Below are 21,557 nucleotides of genomic sequence, written 5' to 3'. Positions count from 1 at the left end.
CCTTGAAAATCAGCTTCAGTAGTTGTAGCAGGGCTGGGCTAGAAGTTCTTGTCATGTTCTCGCAATAAATTCTGACAAAACGCTCAGTGCAGAATATTCAGCTTTTCAAAGATCTCTCTCTAATCTTAAAAAAAAAAAAGAAAAAGTCCAAGTCGACGATATTCAGGGTACAAGTCTCCACATCTGAGACCTGGGGTTTGGGGATGTTGGGTAGGCTTGTGGCTTCTCCTGCGGTTTGGTGGGGTTCAGCCGCAGCGGTCACACGCACGCAGACACGCACTCTTCGGAAGCCAGCCACTGTCTACATGGGCTCGGTGAGTCAGCCCCGACTTGGGCAACAGCGAGGCGATCGTCCTCAAATGTCGCCCCAGCGCCGGCGGCTGAAATGCCCAAACGCGCAAAGACCCACGAGCACCGCGGACTCGCAGCAGGTGGAGGCCACCGTGCGCGGAAGCCCCGCGGCACAGGTCGGGGCAGACGAGGAGGCTCTGCTGACACACGCGCGCACACTCTCCCACACACCCTGCCACGCACACGCTGCTTCACAGCTCGCCTGGAAGCCGCGCGCACTTTCTTCCGCAGTTGTCAGAGGAAACAACCGGGGAAAGTTCACGGTCGGCAAGAAGTTGAAACAACCAGCCTAGGAGCCAGCACATTCAAAAGTAAGACGAAAAAAATCGAAGCTCCAACGCAGGTCAAGGAGAGTTCTTCTGGCGTTCCCGGGAGCCCCGGAAAGAGGTGCCTGCCGGCGCAGGGCCGGGCGGCGTGGTGCCCTGGCTGGGTCCGGCCGCGGGGCGCCCGTCCCGCCTGCGCCCGCTGGCTCTATGAATGAGAGTGCCTGGAAATGAACGTGCTTTTACTGTAAGCCCGGCCCGAGGAATTCCATTCCCTCAGCTCGTTTGCATAGGGGCTGCCGCCGACCAATCACACGCCTTTCCGGTATCAGCCAGGGCGCGGCTCGCGACCGCCGGCTCCTGGAATTGGCCCGCGCGCCCCCGCCGCCGCCGCGCGCTACTGTACGCAGTCCGGGCCGCGAGTCCGCGGCCGCCCCGCGCGCCCGCACCTTTACCCACGCAGGCCCGGGCGTTGCGAGGCCCCGCCCAGGTGCGGGCCCCGGCCTTGCGGCTTTGCCAACGCGCACGGTTGCGCGATTGCCCGCTCGGGGCTGCGGTGCGCAGCGGCGCCGGAGGCTGCCGCGGCCCCGGGGACCCAGGAGGAGGAGGAGGCCCGGGCGGCCCGGGGAGGGACTGGACCGCACACCGCGCCCAGGGCGGCTCGGGACCGGAGGCCCGTCGGACGGAGGCGCCCCGCGCGCCCGGGAGACCCGGCAGGGGTGGGCTTGGGCCGCGAGGGGCCCGAGGGCCGGGGACCGATCCGCAGAGCCGATCCGGCCGGCTTGTAGCTGCAGCAAAGGGGCGCTGGTGCTTCCGATGAGGCCTGACGGCTCTCAGGCTCCACACCAGGGCTTTGGTGTTTCTAGTTTCTTTCTGGTTCTCTTTAATTGGTGTTTGTCGCCGCGTCTGGGCTGCGGCTTAGTTACGGCGCGCGCCTCTCTGCGGCTGAGTGTGCTTAGCCAAGGGCAGAGGGGTTCCCTGTCAGAAGCCAAACGAACCAGCGACTGGAAACAAGCTGGGAGCATCCGCCCGGCTCGCTCCTGTCCTCAGCGCCGGGACCCCTGCGGCCGCAGGTCGCCCGAGCCCCTCACCCACTCTGGGTCCCCCGGAAACGGCCTGGGCTCCGCCCCCGAGCGGCCCGGGTGCCGAACCCACCCCCGGCTTTGGGCGCTGGCGGGAACTTCGCCGGCACCGTCCCCGCGGCGCCGCGCGCATTTTCATGGAGCTTAACCGGCTCCGCCTCCGCCCGGGGCCGGGCGCGCACGGCTCATACGCCACCCCGCGGGACCTTTCACACCCCCTTGCGGGACCCATCTCCCACACACACAAAAAAAGCCAAGGACCCCCTAAATCTGCCCGCGGGCTCCTCCGCCCCCTCTCCGCCCCCGCGGGGTTCTTCGTCCCTGCGGGGACCCTCGCGCCCCCTCCCACAAGCAGCCCCTTCATTCCCACCCCCCTCCGGGGGAGACTTGGCGGGATCTTGGGGTGCCACTGTCACCCCCCGCCGCGCGGGGACTTCTCGGGCGACCTGGGCGCCGGCCCCTTGCCTCACCAGGCCCAGCAGGCGCCGCGGGGCCGGACGGGCTGCGCAGAGCGTCCGGGAGGGGGCCCCGCGGGGAGGCGCGCGGGCCAGGCGGACGCCAGGGGGCAGCAGCCGCCCTCGCTGGCCGCCCGGCGCCGGGGAACGCTCCGACGGCACGGTTGGCCGGCGGGCGCGGCTGTAAGAACTGGAGTTTGGGGAGAGCCGAAGGGAGACGCCCGCTTGAGCGGCCGCGTCCCAGGCGGCGGAGCCGCAGCTGGCCCGGTCCGGAACCCAGTCCCGGCTTGGCAGGCTGTGCTGGCTCCCCAGCCACGCCCGAGGCAGGGTTCTCTATTCGAAGCCCCTTTGCCCAAACGCCGCGTTGCGCACCCCAGGGCTGCCCGTGCTCCTGGACAGGGGCGCGCACTCGCCGGCTTCGGCTTCCTCCTTCCTGGCGCGCTTCTCCTCGAGCGGGGCTGGAACCCGGGACCCGCGTGCACTCAACTGCATTTTGTGTGTCAGTGGTCTCTGGTATCGGGAAGTAAACTTTTTGTGTGTGTGTTTTTCTTTATAATGATTTCGAAGAAGGTCCATTTCAGGTTTAAAGACCCCAAACGTCCGCTTTCCCTTCACCTTGGCCGAGCGACTGCAGACTGCGAATACCTTCTCCAGTAGATTGCATCATTTACAAAGCCTCCCGCCCTCCGCTCCTCTGTCCGGGCTCCGACGCTGCCCACTCCGGAGGCGAGCGCGGGCGAGTGGAACCTCACTCGCCTCGGCCTCCCCATGAGCCGGCCGAGGGCTCGGGCGGGGGGCGCCGCTAAGCGCACCTCAGGGACCCCCGAGTTGGAGGAAGGGGTATGGGAGTGTTAAGGGGCAAAAGTGTGCTCGGTAATCGCGGATCAGGCAAGGCAGGTCTGCGAGGGCTCCTGGAGAGAGCGGGCGCTTTGCCTAAAATCCCTAAATCCTGGAGGCCCTCGGGTCTGGCCTCCGCTGAGTGTCCCCGGCGGCCAGGCCCAAGTTCGCCCCTTCGTGCGGAAAGTGAGTTACTGCCTAGGCGCGCAAGGGTAGCCTTTTCAACCGCGGCACGGGTGGGCGCTGAGCAGCTGGGCGTTTCAGTGGATAAGATAGTCCAGACCACTGCATCCACCACAACATGTTGTCAGGAACGCGTTTGCTCGTTTATTCTGGACCGGGCCGCCGGGCATATGGGCTTCCCCGGACCTGCGCAGGTTACAAATGCGCTTGGCGGTGAACACTTGAAAACCAGAAACAAAAAAGTCCACTGCCCGTTCCTTATCAAGAGATTAAAATGAGTAGGAAGCAGGCGGCTTGGGGCTCGACTAACGGGTACCGGGGACCCCTTGGTTTGAGGGCTTTTTACAAAGCTTAAAAAGTCTGGTAACCCCGTGTGCGAAGCGAGGAATTCTTTCCCACCAAAAAAGCTGAGTGCAGCGGCGGGACAGAACTGCCCCTCCTCTGCCTCGCTATAAGATAAAGGGCAGGAAGCGTTCCCACACGCACTCCTAGCTCTCTCCTGGAACAATACTGAAATCTACTTCTCATAATAAAAAGACGGAGAATCCTGACGACGAAGCCATATGCCCGGCGGATGCTGGATTGTAGGACAGCTTCGGCCACAGTCGCTGCAGGCCGAACGTTCCAGAAAGGCGCCTAACAGAAAAGGAGTATAAGCACCCACAGTGGATTAAGACAAGGTAGTTACTTGGTGAGTTGGAAGAAAAATGACAGTTTCACGGGAAAACAGTAACAGTTACTGACCTTTTTCTCTTCAACTTTAGGTAATATCTAATTATAGGTTGTCTTGGAAAATGTTCAAATATTTTACGTTTTTGATCTTTCAAATTCCTCTCAAAAATAAAATATGTATAAAGATGGCATCAGAATCTCAACCATTTCCTTAATTCAAAATTATCCTTCGTCTGTGAGTAGTGTGAGGAATGGTATTTCTAAAAGAGCTATTTCCATTTCCAATGAAATCAATTAAAAAAAAATCAAGGAAAACCAGGGGATGTATTTTGCTAGCTGTACCGAACCAAAAGCTGCAGCTAGTATTAATGTCACAGGAAAGAACATTTTCAGTGAGGGCCAACATTTAATGCTTATACAAATAACCTGTCCTACCCACTGTCCACGTCTGAACATTGGAATTCAATTTACTTTTTTCTCTGAAGTAGCTTTGAGATTATTTCATGTTTGAGATCTAATTACTGTGGGGACTAGCTCCTTTAATTCTCCCACTAAATCCTCCTCTGTACTAATGCTTTCAGGGGGCCTTGAGGCTGATGTGTGGTTATTTCATGCAAATTCCTTAAATCAGTTGTGTACCTCACAAATAGCAAGCTAAGACAAATTTTAAATTAATCTTATTTAAATTTAGGGATGCCTTGTAAACATTTGTAAACATTTTGCCCTCATAAAGATTTTGCCTTGCCGCTGCTTTAACAAAGGTAATAAACTGGGTTATAACAGATAGAAGCCACGCTCTGTATTTTTCTTTTTGAGAGAGTTGTATAGAATCATTTAATAATAGCAGACGGCACCTGTAGTAAACGCTGCAGAACCGAGTGTATCATTTAAAGTTTCATTGGAAGGTTTTATACGGCATGCCATTACAATATGGAGAACTGCTTTTAAGTATTTTTGAATCAGCAAAAAAAAAAAAAAAAAAGCCTTAATTATTTGGTTACTATGTCATAAGCTATATATAGAGAGGCATGATACATGTGGAGATACATAAAATCATATAGATACATAGATTTTATATGTAAAAAAGGTCATTTGGACTCTAACACACCATGAGCATTTCTAGAAGGATTCATTCCATGTACACATTCTGAAAGAATAGAGATTAGGGAAATAAAAAGAATTGTATGTATATATTGACAGCAAATGCTGACTTAAATGATACTTGATGAGTTTTCATTCTAACTGCAGTAAATGCAAGCTTAAAAACTAATCCCCCCCCCCCCCCCTTTTAATAGCTTATTGCTTCTCAAACTTTTTGGTACTGGAGAGTTTCATAAAATATTGTACAGCTTTGGCACAAAAATAACTTAAAACATTAGTAATCATCAAGTAGAAAATAAACTGCTATGTCTGCCCGAACTCATATGTGCCTCCTACCAGTATTCTCCACTGCTAGCTAAGACTGAACTTCTGTCCTTCGTAGAAGCACATTGTTTAACTTTTCTGTATGACGTAATGTGATTTATTTAATAAACACTAAAATAGATCCAGAAGGTGGAGGAATGAATTGGAATTCAAGGTGAAATAAAACCAGAGCCAAACTTAATGCGAAAAAAAAAAAATTCAAAATCTGTAAAACAGCAGGGGCACAACGCAAAAAATAAAAATATGAATATTCTTTAAACCGATGGAAATAAACAATTTGGAATGCGTCTTCTAAAAGAAACAAACCAATAAAACATCGTGATCATTTAGTCTTTCACCAATGGTAGGATATTTTGGAAATATTCTCCCCTTTCTTTTTTTCCCATTTTCTGGAAGGGCAGCAACTCCACTACCTTCCTTAGATTATTTAGGTGAAAACCTCTTGTTTTTGAAATAACAGATGGTGTAGATGATTACCAGAAATAATTACGTCATATAGTCATTTCCAAATACAAAGCACCTACCATTCACAGCGCTGCCTGGGCAGCGATAGGTAAATCGTTAAGCAAATGTATATGATGCTGCTTCTTTCTCCCTTCAAGACCTACAAATAAGGTTATGGGTTTGAAATAACTGCATCAGCCTTGGATGTTAATAGTGGTTATCACCTAATGAGCAACATGGAAGGAATACCGTTTTTCAAAGGCTTAGGATTCGAACGTAGCAAATACTACAGACCTGCAGCTTTCAGCTGCACTCCACAATATCAGCAAAATATGACTTAAAAAAAAAAAAACTTTAAAAATAAGAAAGGAGGTAATTACTTCAGATTTCCAGACGCTGTTGAAATAGGCAGGAGAACAAGATTTGCAGCTCCTTCGTCTTATATTTTTACCAAACCGAGAAGAACAACCAAAATAATCAGGGGTTTTGAGAGCTGTTCTCTGATGAAAGATGAGAGGAATTAAATATGCACAGTCTCGAAGGAACATCCTAAAAAAAACCCCAAGATTGCGGTTTACAAGTATATAAAATGACTCCATAAAGGGTTTTTAAAAACAGGGCAGGGGAAAAATTATTTGCACTGGTAATGAATGATAAGGTAAGAAATAGATACTCAAGTTAGGCAAGTTCAGCTTGAATAGGCATCAGCGGGAGGAAATATCTTCAATAGTAAGACTGACCAGACGGCCAGATTTATACTGAAGAGACCCAGCCAGGCCAGCTCCCCTGGAAATTCTCTAAGGAGACCCCAAGAAGTTTTTCCACGTCTGAGGCTAAGGAACAGAAGAAGCAGGGGAGAGAAGCAGGGCTTTCACCTACACACCTAATAGTTCAGAGATTCTGAGAGAAAAGCCAAGCTTTTTTTTAAATCCTTAAAACGTACACAAAAGTGAATGGATTTTGAAAGCTGCTCATGTTGTCTGTTGAAAGCTGTTTTGTAGGTGAAGCCGCAAATGTGGAGATTTGAAGTGATTTGTCTAAGAGCTGCTGCTAAAGGTGCTAGAAGCTGAACTGTGAGAGGAGAGAGGAAAACTTAAATCTGGCTGGTTCATCCTCAAACTATTGCTCTGTCTGTCTGTCTCTCTCTCTCAATGAATGCTCACTATATGCCAGGCAATGTCCTAAATGCTTTACATACATTGCTTCATCTAATCTTTGCAACAACACCGTTACAATCTCATTTAACTGATGAGGAACCTCAGGCTTAGAGAAGTAAGGAAACTTGCCCAAGGTCAACTGAGCCTGCATCTGACCCAGGTGAGTGAGTCCAGAGCTCCAGTCAAGACCTCTGTGTGCACACATGCACCTCCATATCCATGTTCATATGCATGGTCAACTCTGTATCTTTTTGACCCCCAAATTAATACATTTTTTATGAGTGTCCTTGTAGGGTTCTGAAAAATAAGCTCAGATCTCATCTTTCACCCTCACCCTCCCCTGTATGGTCTCCATCAGTAATTACCCCTGAAACACTTCTCCCTGCCAGTCTCAGATACATAAGAGCCACATGCTAAAGTTGTTCCTGGTCACCACAGGGTTTGAGGAGCATGGGAAGGGCCATTCGGCTGAGGGACCTTTAAGTTAACAGTAAACATAAGATGGCTTTCTAGTCTTTTCCTGCCTTCACTCATTCAAAGTGGCATCTTTTAGGCTTTCCCAGATATGAAGTATTTGATCTTCCCTTCAACATTCATGTAGTGCTACGTACCAGGCAGGGTATTAGGCTCATTGGTAACCAAGGACAGATAGAGCAAAGAAGTGTTTGGCTACTGGTGGACACATGTGCAAGGTCCAGGGAGAGGATCCAAAAAACCCCAAATCTGCTGCCATCGAGTCAATTCTGACTCATAGCGACCCTACAGGACATAGTAGAACTGCCCTATAGGGTTTCCAAGGAGCAGCTGGTGGATTCTAACTGCCAACCTTTTGGTTAGTAGCCAAGCTCTTAACCACTGCACCACCAGGGCTCCCTAGTAGATAGAGGGTAGAAGGGGGGAATAGAAGGAAAAGGAGGCAGCAGCACTGCTGGATTCAGGGAAGACTTTGTTCATAGTAGGGGTAGCATTTGATTTGATTCCTGAATGTTGAGTACATACTTCACCAGGTGGTTGGAGGGTTGGAGGAAGCCTTAGGAAGCTGAGCCGAGGGGTGAGGGGAAGGCAGTTGAGGCAGAAGTTTCAGTGTGAGTGAAGGCATGAACCTGTGAACGAGACCAGTGTGTCAATTCCAGTGTAGCTGGAACGTAGGTTTGAGGTCAGGTTAGGGTGATACAAGGCTGGAAGACATAGAAAGGTCAAGAGGGCTTAATGACCTGCAAGAAATCTGAACTTCAACCCAAGGGCAGTGGGGTTCTATCAAAGTCTTGAAAACTTGAGAATACCACGATTAGTATGTGTTTCAGAAAAAAAAATCTGCCAGGTGGACTGGTGAATTGGAGGGTAGAGATGAGGAATAGGAGAGGTGCTGCAGTTTTCGGGAAAGGGACCACGAGGTTCTGAATCCAGGTGGGAGCAATGGGAACAACGAAGCTGGAACATGGGGGCTGAGGACAGCGAGAGGAAGGTACCTCCACAACCTCTGGCCCAGATGCCAGTCATCATGACAGATTAGACCAGGACGTGATGGGTTTGGAGGTTGGTATCAGCATTCAGCTTTGGATGTACAGAACAGAATTGTAGGTGCTTATATATATTTATGGAAAAAGCAAGTGCTGAAGTTTAATGGGTAGCTGGGAGTTCAGGGTCCTGGGGTAGAAATATTGATTTGAGAATCCTCAGAATAGCTGTGATAGTTTCCATTGTACAAAGAGTGTGCCCAGTGAGACGATATCATGAACGGAGGCTGAGGGACATCAACACTTAAGAGATGAGTGAAGGGGAAGAAGAGGGAATGACCAAGGAGATTGAGCTAGCCAGAGAAGGAGGAGAGAATGGGGCCTGAGAACCAAAGGAAGCTGGGAGCTTTAAGGAAAGGCATGTCCCACAGTGTCAAAGACCAAAGAAAGGCCATGAAGATGAGGGCTGAAAATATTACATTGGGTTCGTCTCTAGGGAGACCCATGGTAACCTTCACCAGAAGAGGTTCAGGGGAGCGGTGGCAGTGGACGCGGAGAGCAGTGCCTGGAGGAGTGGACTGGACACAGGACAGAGGAGGTAGGAACTTGTGGGAGGGGAGAAGGGAGGGAGCGGAGTGGCAGGAGGAAGGGAATCCCAAAGTTAAGAGGGGTGTGTGTGTGTGTGTGTTTAAGAATTCAGAAAATTAACATTTGCCTTTCTCAAACCAGTTCTTCTTGTTTTCCTCAATAATTCTTTAAGTTCCAAGACTTTGATCCATGGATTTATTTTGGACCTTATTTCCCTCAACCTTCCTCTCATCAATCTGTTGCCAAGTCCTCTTTCTTGGTTCATTTATTTGTTATAATTTATCCCCCTTTCCCATCCCACTGCCATCATTCTAGTTAAAATTCACAGTACCTCTTAGCAGATACCTTGCAAAGGTCTCTTAAAAAGGCGTTCTAATTAATTTTACCCACTGCCTGTCTGTCAGTTTGTCATACCGTGGTGGCTTGTGTGTTGCTGTGATGCTGGAAGCTATGCCACCAGTATTTCAGATTCCAGCAGGGCCAACCATGGTGGACAGGTTTCAGCAGAGCCTCTAGACTAAGACAGACTGGGAAGGAAGACCTGGTGATCTACTTCCAAAAATCAGCCAGTGAAAGTCTGTGGAGCACAACAGCATATGACTTGCTATAGTGCTGGAAGATAAGCCCCTTAGATTGAAAGGTGGCACACAATGGCTTCAACAATGGACTCAAACATGCCAGTGATCCTGAAGATGACACAGGACCAGGACCAACACTTCAATATATTGTACATAGAGTTACCATGAGTTGAAGCCAGCAGCTAACAGCAGTAACATTACTTCCATGAGCAATTCTAGATTAACCTCCCACACCACAGGGCTGTTGACTTTGTCACGCTCATGCTCCCTAAGGAATCCTAAACTCAGTGCAGACTCTTTAGCACAGGCCTCTAGGATTAAGGGCTGATGCATCATGTCCCCACTATCACCACCCACGGAAGCAGCAATCGAGAAATCAAACGACATATTGCATTGGGCAAATCTGCTGCAAAAGACCTCTTTGAAAGTGTTAAAAAGCAAAGATGTCACTTTAAGGACTCAGGTGTGCCTGACCTTCTCAGTCACCTCATATACACGTGAAAGCTGGACAATGAATAAGGAAGCCCTAAGAAGAATTGATGCCTTTGAATTATGGTGTTGGCGAAGAGTAATGAATATACCGTAGACTGTCAGATGAATGAACAAATCTGTCTTGGAGGAAGTACAGCCAGAATGCTTAGAAGCAAGGATGGCGAGACAATGTCACACATACTTTGGACATGTTATTAGGAGGGATCGGTCCCTGGAGAAGAACATCATGCTTGGTAAAATAGAAGGTCGGCGAAAAAGAGGAAGACCCTCAACGGGATGGATTAACGCAGAGGCTGCAGCAATGAGCTCAAGCATAACAACGATTGTGAGGATAGCGCAGGATGGGCAGTGTTTTGTTCTGTTGTATATGGGGTCGCTATGAGTTAGAACCAACTCAATGGCACCTAACAACAACTTCATGTCCCCATCTTGGAGCATCGGTCAGATCCCTCCCTCTACCTCAGGTGAAATTCCCTTCAAAGGCCAACTGTATGCTTTGCCGTGGTCTCCCATGTCCCTTGCATGACCTTTGAACTATATATTTGTGCTGTCTCTATCTGAGTATACTGGGAGGTGGAGTGGGTAAGAGGGAAGTCGTGAAGCCACCTTTTCTCTGGCTCAATGTTTCCATGTGAAGTGACATTCATTAGCATAAAACTCTTGGCCTCTCTCCATATCCTCATTCATCCTCCATCATAAAAGACTGGAATACCTGGTAAGGTAGCTTTGGGGGAAGGAACTGGATGTAGTAAGAAGAATCCTAAAATGGCTTCCACAAGATTTCCTACCCTAGTCCCTGGAACTGCGGCTTTGATGAGACACCATGCCCTGGTTATGCTCCACAGCAAGAGGGATCTCACAGATGTAATTAGGGCTACTAATGAGTTGATAGGAGCCCTAGTGGTGCAGTGGTTAAAGCGCTCAGCTCTTAACCGAAATGTTGGTGGTCTGAAACCACCAGCCACTCCCAGAGAGAAAAATCTTCTTCCAGAAAGATTTACAGCCTTGGAAAGTTCTGCTGTGTCCTATAGGATCACCACGAGTCAGAGTCAACTGGACCGCACTGAGTTTGGTTTTGGTTTGTAATTTGTCGATGCTGAGTTAATCCAAAGAGAAATCACCCAGGTTAGCCTGATCTAGTCACACAAGCCCTTTGAAAGCGTTATCTCAAGCTGGGCCAGAAGGGGCAGTCAGAGATCTGAAGCCTGAGAAGGGTTATTTGATGCACTTGCTGCCTGGAAGAGGGAGGGAACCATGTGCAAGGACTGGAGGGCAGCAGTCTTTAGAGGCTGAGGGTGGTCCCTAGCCAATAGCCACCAAGGAAATGAGGTCCTCCGTCCTAGAGCAGTGTGGGATTGAAGTCTGCCAACAACTGCATGACCTTTGAAGAGGATTTTTCCCTAGAGCCTCCTAGAACCTTCTCATCCTGGCCGACACCTTGGTTTTTGGCCTGGTGAGACTCTAATCAGGGACCAGGTGATGCCACCCAGACTTCTGACCACAGACTGTGAGCCAATAAGCTGCTGAAGCTGCGGAGTTTGTGGTAATTTGCTACTTTGTCAGCAATAGGAAGCCAATGTGCCGAGTTTGGATACCTCAGCCCCTCCCTCTCCTCTGATCGTTTTGGGGAGACACTGCCCATGTGTGTACTGGTTAGCAAGTCTCTCTGTTCTGGGTTTCAGTGGTAGGAAGCCACACACCTAAGCCATGTTCCCCAAAAGTTCTACCAGTGTTGTAGCTGATATTTTGACCCCCATCTGCTTGTCTCCTTTGCCTGTCTCATGGTTGGTTCCTGACACTGCCAAGCAGGGTGTCTTTTATTGGCCCCCTCAAAGCCAACTGTATAACTGCCTTATTCTCCCCTAATTCATTCCCATCCCTACACAAACGCATCACCTCTAGGTTTTGTACACTTTGCAGGTGAGGCTATGCGTTACTCAATTTTAAATTCTCCATAAAGAAACCCTGGTGGCGTAATGGTTAAGAGCTAGAGTTGCTAATCAAAAGGTTGACAGTTTGAATCTACCAGGCTCTTCTTGCCAACCCTTTGGGGCAGTTCTACTCCGTCCTTTTGGGTCACTATGGTTCGGAATGGACTCAAAGGCAATGGGATTTAGGTGTCAGAATCCTCCCGGGATCTCATTAAATGCAGATTTTGATTCAGTAGGTTTGAGGTGGGGCCTGAATTCTGCATTTCCAACAGGCTCCCAGTGATGCCAAAGCTGTTCAAAACCACCAGCGGCTCCGAGGGAGAAAGATGTGGCAGTCTGCTTCTGGAGAGATTCACAGCCTTGAAAACGCTGTGGGGTTGCTCTGAGTCAGAATCGATACGATGGCACTGCATTTTAGATCTTGACAAGGTGCCTTAAACCCTGTGGGCATTCTTTATTGTTCTGGAGCAGCACTGCCCAAGAGAAATATAACGTGAGCCATGTACTGCGCAATTTAAAATTTTTTAACTGGTCAGGTTAAAAAAAATAAGAAATAATTGAAATTAATTTTATCAGTGTGTTTTATTTAACACAATTTTTTATCTGAACATTATCATTTTAACATGATTAATATAAAAATTATTGATGAGGTATTTTATCTTCTCTTTTTTGGCACTACGTCTTTGATACTCTGGGTATATTTGACATCTATATTGTCGTTAGCCACTGTCAAGCCGGCCCCCGACTCATGGCCCCTCAGGCACACCAGGATGGCCCGTTGTGATCCATACGGCTTTCACTGGCTGAGTTTTGGAAGTCAGTTGCCAGACCTTTCTTCCTAGTCTGTCTTAGTCTGGAAGCTTGACGGACACCTGTTCAGCACTCTAATAACTCACAAGCCTCCACTGACAGACCAGTGGTGGCTGCACGTGAGGTGCCCTGGCCAGGAACTGAACCTGGGTTTCCGCATGGAAGGTGAGAATTCTACCACGGCCTTCATTTTACACTCACAGTACATTCCAATTCTAGCCACGCTCAAGGTGCTTAGCAGTCACTTGTGGCTAGTGGTCACTGTGTACCACGGTGCCATTCTAGAGTGACCACTCAAACACGATTCAGCCTGAGTGGTAATTCTGCTGCCGTCCTGCTGGGGCTTGAGTGAGGCCTGTTTCTTAATCTGCTGTTAGTGAAGGCCATTAAATAATGCGACTCTCATCACTCATACTTTTCCTCTGAGCTGTCCTGAAGCAAAGTTCAGAATTTTTATTGAAGCCTGACTTGGTTGACACGCACACCCAGCAACAATGACTGAATCGCCAAGGCCTGCTAACCACGGCCAGTGCCACTAATGCGTTTTCAAAGCCACTGATGAGCCACAAGTTCACCTCACACGTCACTCATTTCCACTGAATGAGGGCTCAGCCTGGACAATAGAGCTTTGGTTTCTTGGCTCTCTGAGACAGTGTCATAAAGGCAACTGTTGTCCCTTTCTTTTCCAGCAAAACTAGCTTGCCGTGAAATTCATCTAATGATCCCTAAATATAGGCAACGTGGACCAGAGTAAGAAGCAGGGACATTCTATTTTCAATGGCCCCAATTTTAAAATGGAATTCCAATGTGGCTATTGTTATTGGGTCCATTCCAACTCATAGCGACCCTATAGGACAGAGTAGGACTGCCCCATAGGGTTTCTAAGGAGCAGCTGGTGGAGTCGAACTGCCAACCTTTTGATTAGCAGCCGAGCTCTTAACCAGTGTGCCACCAGGGCTCTAGCTAAATGATAAATGATACCCTCAAATAGAAATTCCTATAAACAGATTTGTTTTGAAATACAACATAGAGATTTTACAAAAAAACCATTCAACGTATCACTTTGCTAGCAGCCTTTCAGTTTTAATATGCTGATAGCTCTACCGAGGGCAGTAGTGGTCCAGTGGTAGAATTCTTGCCTTCCATGTGGGAGACCTGGGTTTGATTCCTGGCCAACGTGCCTCAGGTGCAGCCACCACCCATCTGTCAGTGGAGGTTTTTGTATTGCTATGATGCTGAACGGGTTGCAGCAGAGCTTCCAGCTACAGTGGGTGTCTCAGTCATCTAGTGCTGCTATAACAGAAATACCACAAGTGGGTGGCTTTTACAAAGAGAAGTTTATTCTCTCACAGTCTAGGGGGCTAGAAGTCCAAATTCAGGGTGCCAGCTCCAGGGGAAGGCACTCTCTCTCTGTCAGCTCTGGGGGAAGGTCCTTGTCATCAATCTTCCCCTAGTCTAGGAGCGTTACTCTCCTGGCTCTTGTTTCTTGGTGGTGTGAAGTCCCCACATCTCTCTGCTCAGTTTTCTCTTTTATATTTCAAAAGAGATTGGCTTAAGACACAACCTAGTCCTATAAATTTAGTCTTGCCTCATTAGCATAACTTTCTCTAATCCTGCCTCATTAACATCATAGAGGTAGGATCCACAACACATTGGAAAACCACATCAGATGACAAAATGGTGGACAATCACTCAGTACTGGAAATCATGGCCTAGCCAAGTTGACACATGTTTTTGGGGGACGTAATTCAATCCAAGACAATGGACTAGGAAGAAAGGCCTGGTGATCTACTGAAAATCAGCCAGTGAAAGTGCTATGGGTTGCAAGGGTCCAAGCCCGTTGTGCATGGAGTTGCTATGCGTAAGTGACCGACTTGGCGCGCTAATAACAACAAAGCTGAACTGAGCAAAGCGGCTCACAGTCACAGCTACGGCGTGGGTTGTCCTACTCTGCCAGGCCTCAGAAGAAATAATCGAGGGGAGAGAACACAGGGCCAGGTCCTTTAACAGACCAGTGAGGCCCCTCACCGCGCTGCCTCCTCGGGGCAGCTGGGAATCTGCGAGGGTCAGAGGGTCTCTTTGGGGCAAACACATCTGGTTTCCAACTTTTAGTCCTGTGGGTTGAGTACAGAGGTTGGGGGACTGATGTGTAAACCCTACAAGGATGTGGATCCTTGCCCACATTCTCTTTGGGTCCATTTACCGTAGACAAGAAGTATATTACAAGTGCTAGGCTGGGACCATACACTGTCTATGACACCAGTCCCTTTCCAGTGCTATCCTTCAGCTAAGCATCATGGGAAGTACCCAAGTATCAGGGAGCATCTCAAAATTGACTGTACTTGAGGAGCAGGGATGTGAGCTTAGGGACTTCCCCCTGGCTTCCAGTCCTTATTGGGGACTGGTATACCAATAAGATGTTCTGGTGGTTGGTGGAAGTCTATGAAACAACTATGAGTTTTAGAGTCTGCTTTACTTTAGGCATCTTGGTTAATATATTTAAAACCATTTCCACCACAAAGATATAGAAACAAAATGTAGTTTTTCAAAGTTGAATAAAAGAAATGAACGTATGGTCAATAGGCAGCCTGTTCCTTGTCTCCCACGTGTGAGTCCGCAGTGAAGTCTCCTTCCCAAACTGAGCAGCTTGTCTTACCCCCTGCATTTACAATTTATCTTTACTTCTTCACTAAGGGCATTATGAAATAGGAAGGTATGCTTTTTTCCTGATGTGATGTTTATGTTTAAAAATAACTAGATGGGCCGTCTAAACTGGTTCTTGAGCTGCTAGACCTAGGGAGGTGTGTTGGAGATTAACTGTAGGTCAGCTTGGTAAGAAAAGGATCTCATTCCCCCAGCCCAGCACATTGATTCTCTGTGAGCTGGAATAGAATAGTGTTTAAGCTGGGCCTACTTTAGAGGTGGACAAGGCTGGGTCAAAGGACAGGCCAGGGAAATTCCCTAAAGTCAGTGGAAATACAGCCATGCACCACGTAATGTCCTTTCGGGCAACATTTGACCATATATACATTCATCGTCCCATAAGGTTATAATAGAATTCAGAAATTCTGACTGGAGAATCAATCAATCAATCAAACATAACAGCTTCCCATACGAAACAAGTGTACTTCTTTTGTATATAAAGCGATTACGCTGCTAGGCGTGTAATGGTACTCTGCACACATAACCTACAATACGTAGTCTTGACGGTCATAATAAACGCCTATGTTACTGGGTTATGTGTGTACTGTACTTTCTATCTAGAAAGTTTACCATGTAACAGCGTAAGCTTCTACTCACAGGCAGCGTCATCCAACCCCTTGTATCGCTCATCTCGAGTGTCATAGCATTATCTCTGTTTAATTTTCTTTCAGACGCACTACCGTGAAGTGCATCATGGCTCCCAAATGCAGCAAAACCAGTGCTAGGGATAGCAGCCCCGAGAGGCAAAGGAGAAGCATCGATTTGGAAGCGAAACAAAACGTTATCAAAAACACAAAGGTGGAAAATCAATGAATGCTCTTGCTCGCGGCAACTTAGGCATGCCGCACCCCACAGTCACGACGATCCTCAGAAACAAAGAAGAATTCTCCAAGCTGTTCAAGGACCTGCTGCACGGAAAGCTACAAGGCTAATGAAAATCTGTACCAGATCTGGACAAGTTGCTGATGACGTGGATTGAGGACCACACACAAAAGCTGATCCCTCTCAGCACGTTAAGGATCGCTGCTAAGGCAGGACACTTGTTCTAGACACTTAAAGAAAAAGCAGGACCAGACGACAACATGGTGTTCGCATAAAGTCCAAATCACACAACGTCTTATTTCATAGAATGTATTGTGGACGTTAAGTGATGCATGGCTGTATCAGAATTCTACAGAGGCAACTCACTTGTGGACACTTGGAATAAAGAGATGATATAAACTTGCTTAAACCTGAAATGCTGGAGAAAATTAGGGAAACCCTCCACGAGATGGATTGCCATAGTAGCCACAACAATGCATTCAAACATACCAACAATTATGAAGATGGCACAGGACTGGGAAACACTTCACTCTGTTATACATGAGGTTGCCATGAGTTGGAGCTGACTTGACAGCAACTAACAATGACAGAAGTTTTAGAGTTGTCGAGTGACTAGATCATCCATACAGTTAAAATATATCCCACTATACTTTGAATGGAGCCCTGATGGTGCAGTGGTTAAGAGCTCGGCTGTTAACCAAAAGGTCGGCAGTTTGAATCCATCAGCCGCTCCTTAGAGACCCTATGGGGCAGTTCTACTCTGTCCTATAGGGTAGCTGTGAGTCAGAATGGGTTAATGAGATGCTTTGAATGGAGTCCCCGGGTGGTGTAAATGATTAATGAGCTAGGCTGCTAACTAAAACGTTGGAGGTTCAAGTCCACTCAGAGTACCTCAGAAGAAAGGCCTGACCATCAACTTCCAAAAAAATCAGCCATCAAAAACCCTGAGGCGCAGAGTTTTACTCTGACACATGTAAGTTGGAGTTGACTCCACGGCTGCTGGTGTGTTTGAATGTGCGAGTACTCAGCTTCTCTCAAGTGTGCTAACACATAGAGGAAGGAGGCCTCAGCTTGTTACAACTCACACGGCCTGTGCGAACTCATTACTTTCTTTGTCCCAGCCTCAGCTTCCTCATCTATAAAATGAGCGACTTGGATAAGATGGGCCTTCTAGTCTCATGAAAATTTATAGAAGTGTCACTTGGAGAATTGTGAGAATTTGAGTTGTGTGAAAAGTTTCTTGGCATGTGGCTGGGGCAGACTTGGATTCTGAGTGGGGAGACGAGTGGAAGGGAAAAGGGGAACACTTTTTCAACCTGCTCAAGACAATACATTGTGAGGATTTTACCTTCTACATCTGAGGTTTCTTCATCTTTGACCTTAGGGGTTGCTGCGTAAATTTGAATAATAGCTGTATTAACTGGTCTTCCTTGTAGGAATATGGGTGTTATCCTATCACTGACAGCGTTGTACTTCAGAATAGATCATGAACCGTTCTTTATGACCATGAACGTGACACCATTCCTTTTCAATTTTTCATTCCTGGCATAGTAGATTATTTGATTGTCCAATTCAAAATGGCATCCTTTCACTAAACATATTCAATCTGTATGCTGAGCAAATAACCTGAGAAGCTGAACTATGTGAAGAAGAACGGGGCATCAGGATGGGAGGAAGACTCATTAACAACCTACATTATGCAGACGACACAACCCTGCTTGCTGAAAGTGAAGAGGGCTTGAAGCACTTACTGATGAAGATCAAAGACCACAGCCTTCAGTATAGATTATACCTCAACATAAAGAAAACAAAAATCTTCACAACTGGATAAATAAGCAACATCATGATAAACATGGAAAAGACTGACGTTGTCACGGATTTCATTTTATTTGGATCCATAATCAACACCCATGGAAGCAGCAGTCCAGAAATCAAAAGATGCATTGCATTGGGCAAATCTGCTGCAAAGGACCTCTTTAAAGTGTTGAAAAGCAAAAGATGTCACTATGAAGACTAAGGTGTGCCTGACCCAAGCCACGGTGTTTTCAATCACCTCCTATGCATGTGAGAGCTGGACAATGAATAAAGAAGACTGAAGAAGAATTGATGCCTTTGAATTGTGGTTTTGGCGAAGAATATTGACTATACCATGGACTGCCAGAAGAACAAATAAATCTGTCCTGGAAGAAGTACAACCAGAATGCTCTTTAAAAGTAAGGATGGTGAGACTATGTCTCACATACTTGGACATGTTGTTAGGAGGGACCAGTCCCTGGAGAAGGACATCATGCTTGGTAAAGTAGAGGGTCAGCAAAAAAGAGGAAGACCCTTAATGAGATGAATTGACATGGTGGCTGCAACAATGGGCACAAGCATAACAACGATTGTAAGGATGGTGCAAGACCAGGCAGTGTTTTCGTTCTGTTGTACATAGCGTCGCTATAAGTCGGAACTGACTCAATGGCACCTAACAACAACAACGTCTAGGACATCAATCTTTATGAAAGATTTTATGCGATTTAATAAATATCTGTATTTCATTTTTGACACCTTCCAACTTTCCTAGATTCATACTTCATATATTCCATGTTCCAATTATTAATGGATGTTTGCAGCTGTTTCTTCTCATTTTGAGTCCTACCGCATCAGCAAATGAAGGCTCTGAAAGTTTGACTCCAACCACGTCATTTAAGGTCGACTCTACTTTGAGGAGCCAGCTCTCCCTCAGTCGTCTTTTGACTGCCTTCCAACCTGAGAGGCTCATCTTCCAGCACTATATCAATGTTCCGCAGTTATTTACAAGGCTTTCACTGACTAATTCTTTTCAGAAGTAGACTGCTAGGTCCTTCTTCCTAGTCTGTCTTAGTGTGGAAGCTCCACAGAAATCTGTCTACCATGGGTGACTTTCAACTGTCAAAAAGCAAAGATGTCACCTTTGAAAATAAGTTGTACCTGACCCAAGCCATGGTATTTTCAATGGCCTCATATGCATGCCAGAAGTGGACAATGAGTAAGGAAGACTGAAAAAGAATTGAAGCATTTGAATTATGGTTCTGGTGAAGAATATTGAATATACCATGGACTGCCAGGAAACCCTGGTGGTGCAGTGATTAAGAGTTACGGCTGCTAACCAAAAGGTCAGGAGTTCGAACCCACCAGGCATTCCTTGGAAACTCTATGCGGCAGTTCTATTCTGTCCTATAGGGTTGCTATGAGTCGGAATCAACTCAACGGCAATGGATATGGTGTAGTATGGCCAGAAGAGTGAACAAATCTGTCTTGGAAGAAGTATAACCAGAATGCCTCTTAGAAGCAAGGATGGCGAGGACCAGTCCCTGGAGAAGGACATCATGCTTGGCAAAGTACAGGGTCAGCGAAAAAGAGGAAGACCTTTGATGAGATGGATTGACACAGTGGCTGCAACAATGGGCTCAAACTTAGCAACGGTTATGAGGATGGAACAGGACTGGACAACATTTTGTTCTGTTATACACAGGGTCACTGTGAGTTGGAACCTATTCAACGGCACCTAACAATGAGAACAACCATTTTACATGGGATTCCTCTAATTTCACATAAGTATCAGCTATAAACAGGCCCGAGGAGGCATGATCAGGCATACAAACAAACCAATAAACACCAACAGCACTGAGATTCTGCATCTGATAGAAACGAATAGAAGTGCTAGGCTACTCACCAAAAGTTTGACAGTTCGAACCCACCCAGAGGTGCCACAGAAGAAAGCCCTGGCAATCTACCTCTGAAAGGTCACAACCATAAAAACCCTGTGGAGCCCAGTTCTGAAACGCACGGGGTTGGCACGAGTCAGAACCTACTTGACAGCAACTGGCGTTGGTCTGGTTTATTGCTGTTCTGTTCTATAATTTACACAAAGGGTTGAGATCAGGGAATAACACACAGTTACTCAGTAAATGTTAGCTCTCATTTTTAATTAAAATTTAGCTTTTTCATTAAATCTGTTTTCTCCTCATCAACCCAATTAGTGAAGTTTCATTATGTATAGTATTACAAAATAATAATTTATAAAATAATATGGCTGCACAGAATAGTTGAATTGCTTTAGAATGAATGGCTGTACGGTTCTTCACTATTATTGTTATTATAATAGTTGTACCTCAAACTGGTGTTTTTCTTTCACTGAAATAAATTGTTCCCTGTCTATGAACCCGTGCAGACTGTAGATTGGTGAGGAAGTTCCTACAAATACAACAGAAATCCTTGGAAAGGGAACATAGAAGCTTGAGATGAATCTTGGGTGCCCATTTGTCCCTAACACTGGGAAATCAACTGAAGAATCAAGGGTCAGAAGTGGAATTTATCTATGAATGAATTGCTGAGATATCTATACTGATCAATTAAATAATAAATTGCCAAGTGTCTATCTTACTCAGTGCTCTATGGGCGCTCAGACAAGAAGGTAAAATCTTTAATATTAATTCTGGTATCTTCAAACTTGGAAAACAGAATTTTATATGAAATAGTGGGCTAAGAAGAACACTATCTTGCTTTCTTGTCGTGGGATTATTATACTCCAGGAAAGCTTTACAACTTCATGTCGTAGTGTGAAAGAAGAAAGATCTGAGAAAAGTCAGCAACACTAGAAGCCATAATTCTATAATTACTTAGTTACATTTTCTAAGTTTCATAAACATGCTAGGACTTGCTTTGTAAGTGGTCACATATGTGCAGACTATACTAATAATAGTACATAATTGATGTTCTAGATAAAAAGTCTCTTTTAATGAATAATGCACTATTTATATACACACTGTATGTAGTATATATACACCGTCTCCTCACTTATTGACTAACTCATTATTTGACATTTCGAATTCACAATAGTAAAAAATCTACTATCTGACTATTTTTCACATTAATAATGTATGTCTGGCAGTAACAAATGCTGAGGTGCGAGAGGAGAGTAATGCTAGCTTTGATAGTTAAAGTTATGTGTCAGCTTGGCTGGGCTGTGATTTTCAGTGGTTTGGCAGTTATGTAATGACATAATCTGGTGGTTATGTAATGATGCAGTTATTCTCCAGTTTGTGATCTGATGTGGTCATCCTCCATTTTTGCATAACACCAACTTTTGCATAACGAGCTGGTCTTTGGAAACTAACCATGTCCATAAGTGAGGACAGGGTGTATAATATATGCTGCGTATACTTTATACTTTATACATATAATATATACTTTACATATAGTATATACTATGCATACTTTATATATATAATATAAACTATATATGCTTCATACATAATATATACCATGTATGTGTCATGTGTA

At 46.5% G+C, this 21,557-nt stretch overlaps 1 protein-coding gene across 1 annotated transcript in view; it reads right to left on the bottom strand.

The window, feature by feature from the left end:
• Positions 1 to 21,557, bottom strand: part of RUNX1 (RUNX family transcription factor 1) — a 297,632-nt gene that overhangs the window by 110,174 nt on the left and 165,901 nt on the right. The window lies entirely within an intron of this gene.

This window comes from Elephas maximus, chromosome 18 (assembly GCF_024166365.1).
Source record: "Elephas maximus indicus isolate mEleMax1 chromosome 18, mEleMax1 primary haplotype, whole genome shotgun sequence".
In the NCBI taxonomy this organism is placed as follows: domain Eukaryota; kingdom Metazoa; phylum Chordata; class Mammalia; order Proboscidea; family Elephantidae; genus Elephas; species Elephas maximus.
Note: the sequence above shows the minus strand (reverse complement) of the source record. Positions and strands in the feature narration are given on the sequence as shown.